Genomic DNA, 10,777 nt, shown 5'->3' on the forward strand with positions numbered 1-10,777 from the left:
CTGTGCTTATTAGTGAAAGAAAGTACAGAAGACCCAGAGGTTCCCCATAAGTATATTGCTCCCTCTATCCCAAGTCCTGCAACCTTAAACCTTCCACTGATTCAATAATAAAAAAAGTCCCAGACTACTAAGTGAGGATGCAAAATCTTCATTGCTGTTTTGGAAGTGCTAGAGCATAAAGATACTAGGAAATCCATAGCTTGTGACTTTGTACTTCTGCCATTCTGTAAGTGAAACTCACCAGCAGCCTGTGCACAGTTGGAACTTGATTAAGGTATAATTGGGAAATGCTTGACAAAAATAAAAATATATATATAATATAACATTTGTTGTTGGGTTGTTTTTTTTTTACTTGTGTCCAATTTTTTTGTGACCCTATTTGAGATGTTCTTGGTAAAGATATTGGAATGGTTTCCCATATCGTTATCCAGCTTATTTTACAGATGAGGAAACTGAGGCTTGCCCAGGCTTATATAGCTAGTAAGTACCTATAGCTAGATTTGAACTTGGGAAAAATCACTCTGACTATAGGCCTGGTGCTCTATCCACTGTGCCACCTAGTTGCCCACAATGCAACATAACTTTTTAAAAACAATATGTGGTCTACAAAGATCTTTTCTATTTCAGTTTGGCATCATTGCTATAAGTAACTGAGAAGGTTTGGGGCTATGTATTTCTAGCTCAGAACAAGGTATTCCTCAAAGAAGTAATGTCCCTCCAAGCCCAAGGAGTATAATAAAACCAATATACTTTCTGTGGTTATTTTTTTATATTTACTGATTTTTTTTCACATTTATTTATTTAATTTTTGATGTATGGAATAATTGAGCATTTCCACACTATGGTATAATAAAAGACACAATTGTACATGAAACTAATTGGTACAACTTGCTATTTCTTTGAAATATATAATAAAGTTATCATGTAAATTTCTTTCCACACCCCCTCCTGGTCTTTTTTAAATAGATGGAATAAATAAATGGAAATCTAGATTTAGCGCCGGAAGGATAGACAGTGGGATAGTGAAAACTGGACTTGGACTGACAAGTTTTGAATTTGAATCTTTGCTCTTTTACTTACTAATTGCACAACTGTTCAGAAAGTCACTTGACTTATTGAACCTTGGTGTCCTCTTTGTAAAATAGAAAGAAAATAACATACAACTCAAGGTTGAGTGAAGAGAAAATTTTTAAAAATCTTAAAATATTATATAAATGTGAGTTATTATTTAATCTAGTTTTCTGCTTTAAAACGCAGAAAATATGGGTGTAATTTGCACAGCAGATAATGTACTGGGCCTGAAGTTAAGAAGACTAATCATCTTCCTGACTCTAAGTTGTTGATTCTTTTCATGAGTTTCTTGTATTACTTTCATTTCTTTTCCCATTTTTTCCCTCTATTCCTCTGATTTGATTTTTTTAAAAAAGTCCTTGAGCTCTTCTAGGGCATGAGACCAACTCATATTTTTCTTTGAGGCTTTGGATGTAACAGTTTTGATTTTGTTTTCTTCTGAGTTTGTATTTTGATCTTGTCACCATAATAATTTTTTATGGTCAGGAACTTTTTTTGTTGTTTCTTGTTTGTTTTCTTGTTGTTGCTCATCTTCCCAGCCTATTATTTGACTTTTAACTCTTTGCTGAAGTAGGAGGTTCCATTGTCCCAAGTTTCAAAGTTTTGTGCAGCTGTTTTCAGAGACTCTTCTTGGGACCTGTAAGTTTTTAGTTATTCCAAGGTGGTATGCTGTAAGGAGAGTGAGGTTTGCTACTCTCTTGATCTGGGCTCTGGTCTGTGACTGACCACGAGTACATCTTTTCATCCCTGAAATTGTAACCAAGGTCTCTGCTCCCTTGTAGCTGTAAGCTCTGGTGTGCTAGTGCTCCTTTGTTTTTGGAATGAGACCCAGACCTAGATTTAAGTATGAGCAATGCAACAGAGTCTAGCACCCATTTCCAGCAAAGGAACCAATCAGTCAGTGAGCATTAATTAAGCATTTCTATGTTTTTGGCACTATGCTAAGCTCTGGGGATTTAAGAAAAGCAGAAATAATTTCTGTCTTCAAGTCATATAGGAGACACCTCTGTGTGTGTGTGTGTGTGTGTGTGTGTGTGTGTATGTGTGTAGTTAGATGATATACAGCTATAGAAATAAATATAAACTAGGGACATATAAGATACCTATAATGTAGATAGAAGACACTGGTAGATGGAGATAGAGTCTTGTGTTCATAGCTGCAAAGCCAGTGCAGCTGTACCATAGAGAGCAAGGAAGGGAGTCCCTGTGCAGGAAGACTGAGAAGATAGGGAGGGATCAGGTTATGTAAAGCTTTAAATGAAAAACAAAAGAATATATCACTAATGACAGAATTTCCAGTGTTATAACAGATTGTGGGAGAGATAATATTTGGTTGGGGGGGGGGAAGGCTTTTGTCTTAAATCGGTTTAAAAAACTAGCCCTTTAATGTTTATAAAATAGTTTTCTATCTGAGATAGTCATTTAACTCTCACAACGATTATCCCAGGGGTAAAGAGCTGATCATTTATCTCTGTCCTGGAAAGAGTAACCCATTATGAGCAAGTACTTTCTGGGGATCAGGTGACAGCTGGCCTTGGGCTTTGTAGTGATGGTGGGGTTGGATCCAATTGCTAAAATAGAGGATAAAATGAGAGGGAAAAGGAGAAGACTTCTGGGATTCAGGAATTCTGGTTTCTAGTCCCCTTTTTGCCGCTGATATGACCTTAGACAGATTAATTTCTATCTCAGAGCTACATTTTTTTTTCATCTGGCACTTTAATGCTAGTTCTTTCTAACATTGTTATTGACCATTCTTCTGAGATTGGTGCCATACTATGGTTTAGGCTAAAAGTGGCTGCTTCATATCCCTTGAGGAAAAGTTGTCGTTCTTCAGTCATGTCTCACTCTCCATGACCCCATTTAAGATTTTCTTGGCAAAGACCCTAGACTGGTTTGCCATTTTCTTCTCCAGCTCATTTTACAAATGAAGAAACTGAGGTAAACTAGGTTAAGTAACTTGCCCAGGGTCACACAACTAGTAAGTGTTTAAAGCCAGATTTGAACTCATGAAGATGAGTCTTCCTGACTCCAAGTCCACTAAGTACCATTAAGTTGCCCTCAAGCAAAGGTGGTATTCCTGAGCAATCAGCTTCTGGAGAGTGCCAGTGCTTGCCTCCATGCAGCACATTACAGTACAAATGATTTTCTCCTTGTCTTTTCTTTTTCTCCAAACACCTGGTTCAGTGCAGGTATGAGGGCTATCGATTCAAAAGAGCTAAGTTCTAATTCTGCCTCTAGTGCGCATTGCCTCTGGGATTGTAGCCAGTAGCTTAACCTCTTTGGGACTCAAGTCACTTCATTTGTAAAACAAAAGGGTTAGACTACATAGTAGTTTCAGAGTTCCCTTTCAGCTATAGATTCTGTGACGACCAAAGCTTTTCTTCTCAGTAAACATCTGTAGTCCTAGAGAAGGGGAAAGTCAACAGGCATTTATTAAGTGCCTCTAAGCACTTTGCAAATATTGTCTCATTTGAACAAAAGAGAAGCATCATAGTGCGCAGTCCTAAAATGCGAAATAGCTTAAAAGCAAGAACTGTTGGAGAATTTCCCTTTTTGGGTTGGAAATTATGTGCTCTATGTCCAAGGGCGACCCCTGTTGATGGAATTTTTAGTTAACAGTCTATTCCAATCCAGCCTACGGGGCTACATAATATGAACCAAAAGGAGAGGAATATAGAGTTGCTGGGAGATTTGAGAGGAAAGTAAGGGGATGAAGATGGACTCAGATAGTCTCAATACAGAAGCTGATCCAGATGTGAACGCATTATTTCAGAGTCCCCTGGGGGGGGTGCACACAGAGATGGTACCCAGTGGATTTTTTCTAATTGGCATCTGCCTGAAGCATCTATTCCAACTAAGCAAGCACTGGCAACACTCAGTCTGCTTCCCATCATTGCTCAGTAGGGAGGAAACATGCTCCGCCTGCAGGGCAAGGAGAGGTAGGAGGTCTCTTAGCGATTTGGCCATCAGTCAGTGAATCAGCCCCCCAGCAGAGAAGCACAGGGGAAGCTGGATTTGAATGCAAGCAGACTCATGCCTGTTGAGATATGCCAGGGTTTGGTCATGTCCAGCAGTGCATTAGGAAAGAGTGGAATCATGCAGACTTTGGAAACCTGCCAAGAGGCTAAAAATAACATAACTGATCTCTCAGTGGAACTGTGGATAGGGAGGTGAAATATTAAGGGGAAAGGATGTACATGGCAGAGGCAATCACTCCAGGGAATCGCCATCAGAGGGCATTGAGAGACCTGGGGCAAAGAGCCAGATATAAACTGGTTGGTTATTGTTGTTAAAGATTCGAGGACCAGGATAAACAATGCATTTGACTTTTTAAAAAAATCAATCATTCCATACTTGTTAAAAAGTCTGTTCTATATGAAACATGGTATTTAGCTACTGAGGTATGATACAAAATTGAAATAAAACATGCTCCTTGCCCTCCAAAGAACTCATACCTCCGCACTTTCTAGTCTAGTAGATTTTTACTTATATTAACTCTTTATAAGCTGTGTGACTCTGGACATGATACTTAACCCTGATAAGCCTCAATTTTCTCATTTGTAAAATGGGAGTAATAATTATTATTTAGTCATAAACAACATACCATTCTTAGGATTTTTTTGGCAAAGATACTGGAGTGATTTACCATTTCCTTCTCCAATGAATTGAGGCAAGCAGGTTAAGCGATTTGCCCAGGGTCATACAGCTAGGAAGTGTTTGAGGCCTGATTTGAACTGATATCTTCCTGACTATGGGCCCAGCATTAAGCCACTGAGCCATCTAGTCTCCTCAATAATTCTTGAACCACCTTTCAAAGATGTGGTGAATAAAGCTCTATGTAAGTAAATAGGGGTTGTTACTGTTTCTGGAAGAACAGCATAACCAGAGTTTGTTTTGGACCTTATTCCTGTGGTATAATGAAAAAAAATGCTAGGTTCAGAACCAGAGAATCTCAGTTTAAATACCCTCTCTTCAGTTACTACATATTTAGTTGTCACCTGGTTTTAATCACAAATTGGGCATTGTTTCAGTCAGAGACCTGTTGAAGATCTTAGTTTAAAAAGGCCAAGGTTTCCCATTTCATCCAGGCCATCTCCATTTATCCTGATCTGTATCTGTTCACTGGACCTAGATGTTTGGAAGAGAAAATAAGTCTGATGACCTTTCACAGCCCTCTCTCATTTAAATCCAACTCACTTGCATGCCATAGCGTCACCTTCCTGATGTCATACTACTTGAGAATGAAGGATAGACAATAATAATTTGGTTGTCATTTAATGTCTCTGGGAGTTTATAGCTTCAAAATCTATTTAAAAATGTGTATGTGTGTGTGGGAGGGGTGGAGGTGGTGGTGAAGTGTATTGTGAAGGTAGACTAGATGATCAATGAGATCCCTTGCAAACTGATCCTTTTCCAAACTTTTCACTTGTATTGTAAAACTGATCCTTTTAAGACTTATATTAGAGAAATAAAAAAGGTAGCATGACTTGGGAGAAGATCTGGTTTCAGAGCCAGGAAAACCTGGGTTCAAATTCCTACCTCTAACATATACTATCTAACTCTAGAGAAGACATATATAGAGAGATAAAGACAGATAGAGACGCAACAAAGAGACAGAGACTTAGAGAGAAAGAGACAGAGACAGAAAATAGAAACAGTGAGACAGGTTCAGTGAGAGGCAGAGAAAGACAAAATGACAGAGAGACAGACAGAGTTGTGCTATAGCTGAGGGAGATTGAGTAATAGCGGTGTATATATATATATCTATGTATACATAGATATATAAATTATATAAATATAATATATATATTCATATACATACACACATATACACACACACACACACACATATATATATATATATAAATTGATCAATACTTCTGAATAATGATTAGTTTAACTTAACCACTTTACTTCATAAAGTGTTCCTGTAAGTTCATTTGTCAGATTCTCCCTTTATCAGCATAGATGAAAACCCATCACATCTTCTTATCTTTTTTTATATATTTCCATACTTTTCCCTTAATCCTCTATAACAGGTTCACCCAATTAGCTACAGATCTTCTTTCTTGTTCTCAACATCTTGTTATTGTACTTGGGCTTTCCATCTCTTGTCTCTTAGTACATAAGTAGACTTTCTTTTTTTCTTGATCATAATCAAGTGCTTTACTGTAGATTAGAACAGACTAGTTTGTAGTCTGATTGTTATGAATCACTATTGAAAGGGACAGAAGGAGGGATGTAATAAGACTGGAGAAACTCTTTCCACCAACACATATTTCAGGCAGTTCCTAGGGAGTTACCTCAGGCCACAGAGATTGCATTCAAGGTTTAGCAGTTAGAAAATTGTAGACATGTGATTTAAACTCATTTCTTCCTGACTTAAAGACCAGAATTATACCCACTACTTCAATGGTATCAAATACAAATTGAAACAGGGTCAACTTATCTGTATATAAGGATCCCTGGGGGAGTGTTGCAAGCTTCATGCAGTCTGCAGCCTGAATTTGATGCCTTTGCACATGACATATTGATTACATTGGTCATTAATTGATAAAGTTAACCTGAAAGCTGGCAAATCTTAAATTCACTTTGTGTTCTATTGGCATCATTTTTTAATGCTAATAAACTAATGATTCCAGGAACTTAATAAATGCTTTAATTGTGTTCTAGATATTGAACTACATCCTAAAGAACTAAGAAGTTTCCTTAAGGGAGATTAAAATTTAATGGAGATGAGAGAAGCCACAGAAAGGCAACCAAAATCTCTATAATTATATCTAACAAAGTATATCAAGGAAAAAGCCTGGGTCAAAGAGTCAGTTTGGAGAAGGGAATCCATCCAAGAATTAATGGACCCAAAGTAGATTCATTATAGGAGGCAAGCCAGTTCTGGTATCATGTGAATTGTCGTGATTTTAAGTGTTAGAGAAATATATAATTTCCTAGTCTACATACCTGTTTTTCAACCTATATATTAGTTAAATCAATAAACATTTATTGGGTGAAGGGGATGCAATATATGTTTGGAGGATCATAAGAATAATTTTAGAGGCATAAATAAAAACTACATTTATGTAATGTAATTTCAGATTTGCAAATGTTTTTCTCACAATAGTACTCTGAGGTAGATGGTAAAATATTATTCCCATTTTGCAAATGATGCAGCCAAATTCAGAGATTAAGTGATGTTTTCCTTTCACACAGCTAGTAAATGTTAGAGTAGTGTCTAAGCCACATCTCCTGTTGCTTCCAGTTCCACTATTCTGAGTAACTATGACATGGAATATAGAGTTGTAAAAGTAGTTTAAGTCATATCTTAGAGGTCAAGTTAAGGATTTTGAACTCTATAATGAAAATGATTTTTTTTGGGGGGGAGGGGAATCTAGACCAGTGATTTCATCAGTATAATGAACTGGTGTGGAAACTTCTTTGATTTTTGCAATCCAATAATTCCTCTTTAACTGTTGCACTTAGAAGTTGAGACTTCTCAAGAGTCACACAGCCAATTTTTGTTAGAGGCAGGATTTGAGCCCAGATTTTCTTGACTCTGGAGACTGGCCCTACATGCATGCCACCTTCAATAATCAATTAATAAACATTTACTAAGCATCTACTATGTGCCAGGTACTGTGTCAAGTACTGGAGTATAAAGAAGCAAATAATTCCTACTGTCAAGGGCCATTTGAAATATATATGTATTTAGATGGTGTTTATGAATTGCAGAATAAACATAAGAAAACAAATATAATTATAATTAAATACTATTTTTGTAGTTTATTCATGTCTAGCACTTCATGACCCCATCTGGAATTTTCTTGGCAAAGATCTGGAGTAGTTTGCCATTCTCTTTTCCAGCTCATTTTACAGGTGAGAAAATTGAGACAAACAAGATTAAGTGGCTTTCCCAGAGTTACATAGCTAGTAAGTGTCTGAGGCCAGATTTGAACTCAGGAAGAGAAGTCTTCCTAACTGCAAGCCAGGGCTCTAGCCACTGCTCTCTTTTACATTTAGTATCCTTAAATGTTATTATTCATTAACAACAGCACTAGTCATTTCTCATAATTATTTCCTTTTAAAAATCTTTTTTGGTCAACCCTATGTAATAAAAACTGAAAACATTACTATCCTCTTCTTTAAAGGGGAGTCCTTTAAAATCTAAGGCTAGTGGTGCTTTAGAAAAACTGACTGAGCTATTATTATGTAGGATAATGAGACAATATTTGTAAAGCATTTAGTAGAATGCTTGCTACATAGTGGATATTATATAAGTGCTTATTCCCTTACTTTCCCTATCAGAATAGGGAGAGACTGAAATCAATAGGATTTGGTGGTTGATTGAATGTGAATAGTAGGAGAAAGAGAAAAGTCAAAGATGATTCCTAGATTTTGAGCCTGATGATTAGGATAATGGTGGGTATCATTGACTGAAATAAGGAAGTTGGTAGTTGTTGGGAGGGCTCTTGGGAAAGGGAGATGAATTTGATTTTAGATAGTTAAGCATTTGTTTATAATTAGTCAGACTTTAGTACATTTTCACTTAGGTTGTTGAATTACAATTTTTTTTGAGGTAAACAGCCTTGTAATCTGCAGTAACATTCTTATTTTCTGAATATTTCTGTGGATTGTGAAAGCATTTTCCTGTGGGCATAATGTCAGGTCTACCATCATATCCAGATTCTTTTTCTCCCTACTGTTTCAATTTGAAGGTAGAGCTCTCTGCAGAGGTTTTTGATGAAATTCCTATCTTATAGTGCTTGAAACCACCCACTTCTGATGAGAAAAAAATAAAACAAACCTTTTTTTTTTTTTTTTTTTTTTTAACAACAGAGAAGCAATATGCTCCCGGGAAAAGCACCCAGAGTGGGGAGTCAGAAGTTTTTAGTTAGCAACTAGTTACATGAATTTGGGTAAAATGACTTAATCACTTTGGGCCTCATTTTCCTCATCTGAGAGAGAGAGACAGAGAGACAGAGAGGGACAGAGAGGGACAGAGAGAGAGAGAGAGAGAGAGAGAGAGAGAGGGGAGAGAGAGAGACAGAGAGACAGAGAGGGACAGAGAGGGACAGAGAGAGAGAGAGAGAGAGAGAGAGAGAGAGAGAGAGAGAGAGGGAGCGAGAGAGAAGAGACACACAGAGAGACAGAGACACACAGAGCACAGAGAGGGAGAGGGAGAGGGAGAGAGACAGACACAGACAAAGAGTCAGAGAAAGAGAGGGAAGGAGACAGACAGAGACAGAGAAAGAGAGAGACAGAAGCACAGAGACACAGACAGTGAGACAGAGACAGAGAAAGGCAGAAGGAGAGGGAGAGAGGTGGGGGGAAAGAGACAGAAAGAGACACACAGACACAGAGAGATAGAGACAGATACAGACAAAGGGACAGAGACAGAGACACACACACAGAGACAGACTAAGACAGAAACCGAGAAAGAGACAGAGAGACAGAAATAGAGACACACACACAGAGAGAAACAAAGGCAGAGAGTAAGAATAAGAATGAGAGAGGTTTAGGCCATCTTTAGCATGACTTCCAGGACTTAGATACTATGTTTCAAAGGAAAACTGATCTTGATAGTAAAGGTCTAAATTTGAAACTTCAAAATTACAAGGCAACTCTCCCCCAGAAAACATTTTTCTCCTGTTCCCAGGACTGTTGAGTTGGGGAATGGGGGGAGTGGAAAGGGAGGGGAAACAAGGCAAGGAAACAAGGATCAAAGAAAAGGTCCAGAGTAGTTGGTTCTCCCATTTATTTTGCCTCAAAGGATAAAGGGAGCAGGAGGAGGGTGCTGCCCTGGTGCTGGATTCCTTCCAGCTGAGTCTTTCTCTTTCATCTCCTAGAAGTTCAGAAAAATAAGCAGACAATGCTGCCAAAGGCTGAGGAGGAAGCCCCTCCCTGGTCGAGAGAGGCAGAGAATCATAACCTCCGAAGAAAGGTCCTCTACCGGCCCCGGCCCCGGCCCCGGCCCCAGCCCCGGGTTTTGCTCACCCTTATGGGGAAGAAGGCGTAACAAACTGATCAGTTAGTTCCTCTTTGAAAAAGCACCAGAAACTTCAAGAACACCTGCAGCTTCTATTTTTTGCCAGGTCCCACACCTACTTAGCTGGCTCTGCTTAGCACAGGCACCATTCTCCGCCAGTGAGCGGGGAAGCATCTTGCGCCTGAATTAGCTTTTAGTATCTAAGTACCAGGGAGCTAATCGAGATAGACTTTGGTGCTTATTTTCTTTACAACATCAGGCAAGCAATTAATTTCTCTGAGCCTCAGTTTTTGCGTCCGTAAAATGGAGGAGGGGAAGGTTTGAGAGGTGTTGATAGGTTCTTCCCTAATCTAAGAAGATCTAATCTTGTGACAATTTCATTCCGTGAATTATACTTTTCTTAATCAAATTGATAAACCTCCCACTCTGGGGAAGCCCTGGGACAGGGCTTAAACCTTGGAAAGTAGTTCGGTTCCATCTCAAACTCACAAAGCTGAGGAGCGCAGGAAACCGTATGATATGTACAAACACTCCATGCTCTGAGGGTGAGCCAAATTTGCCTAGCCACTTGCCTTGCTTTGCGGGTTCTAGATTCCAGTCCCATCTCTGGTGATCTTGGGCAAACCTCTTGGAATCAGTCTTTGGACCTCAGTTTCTTAAAATGCATAAAGAGGGAGTTGGATTGAAGTCCCTACCGCTCTGAAACCTGTCATTGGAGAGTTGCAT

Source organism: Sarcophilus harrisii, chromosome 2, assembly GCF_902635505.1.
Source record: "Sarcophilus harrisii chromosome 2, mSarHar1.11, whole genome shotgun sequence".
Classification (NCBI taxonomy): Eukaryota; Metazoa; Chordata; class Mammalia; order Dasyuromorphia; family Dasyuridae; genus Sarcophilus; species Sarcophilus harrisii.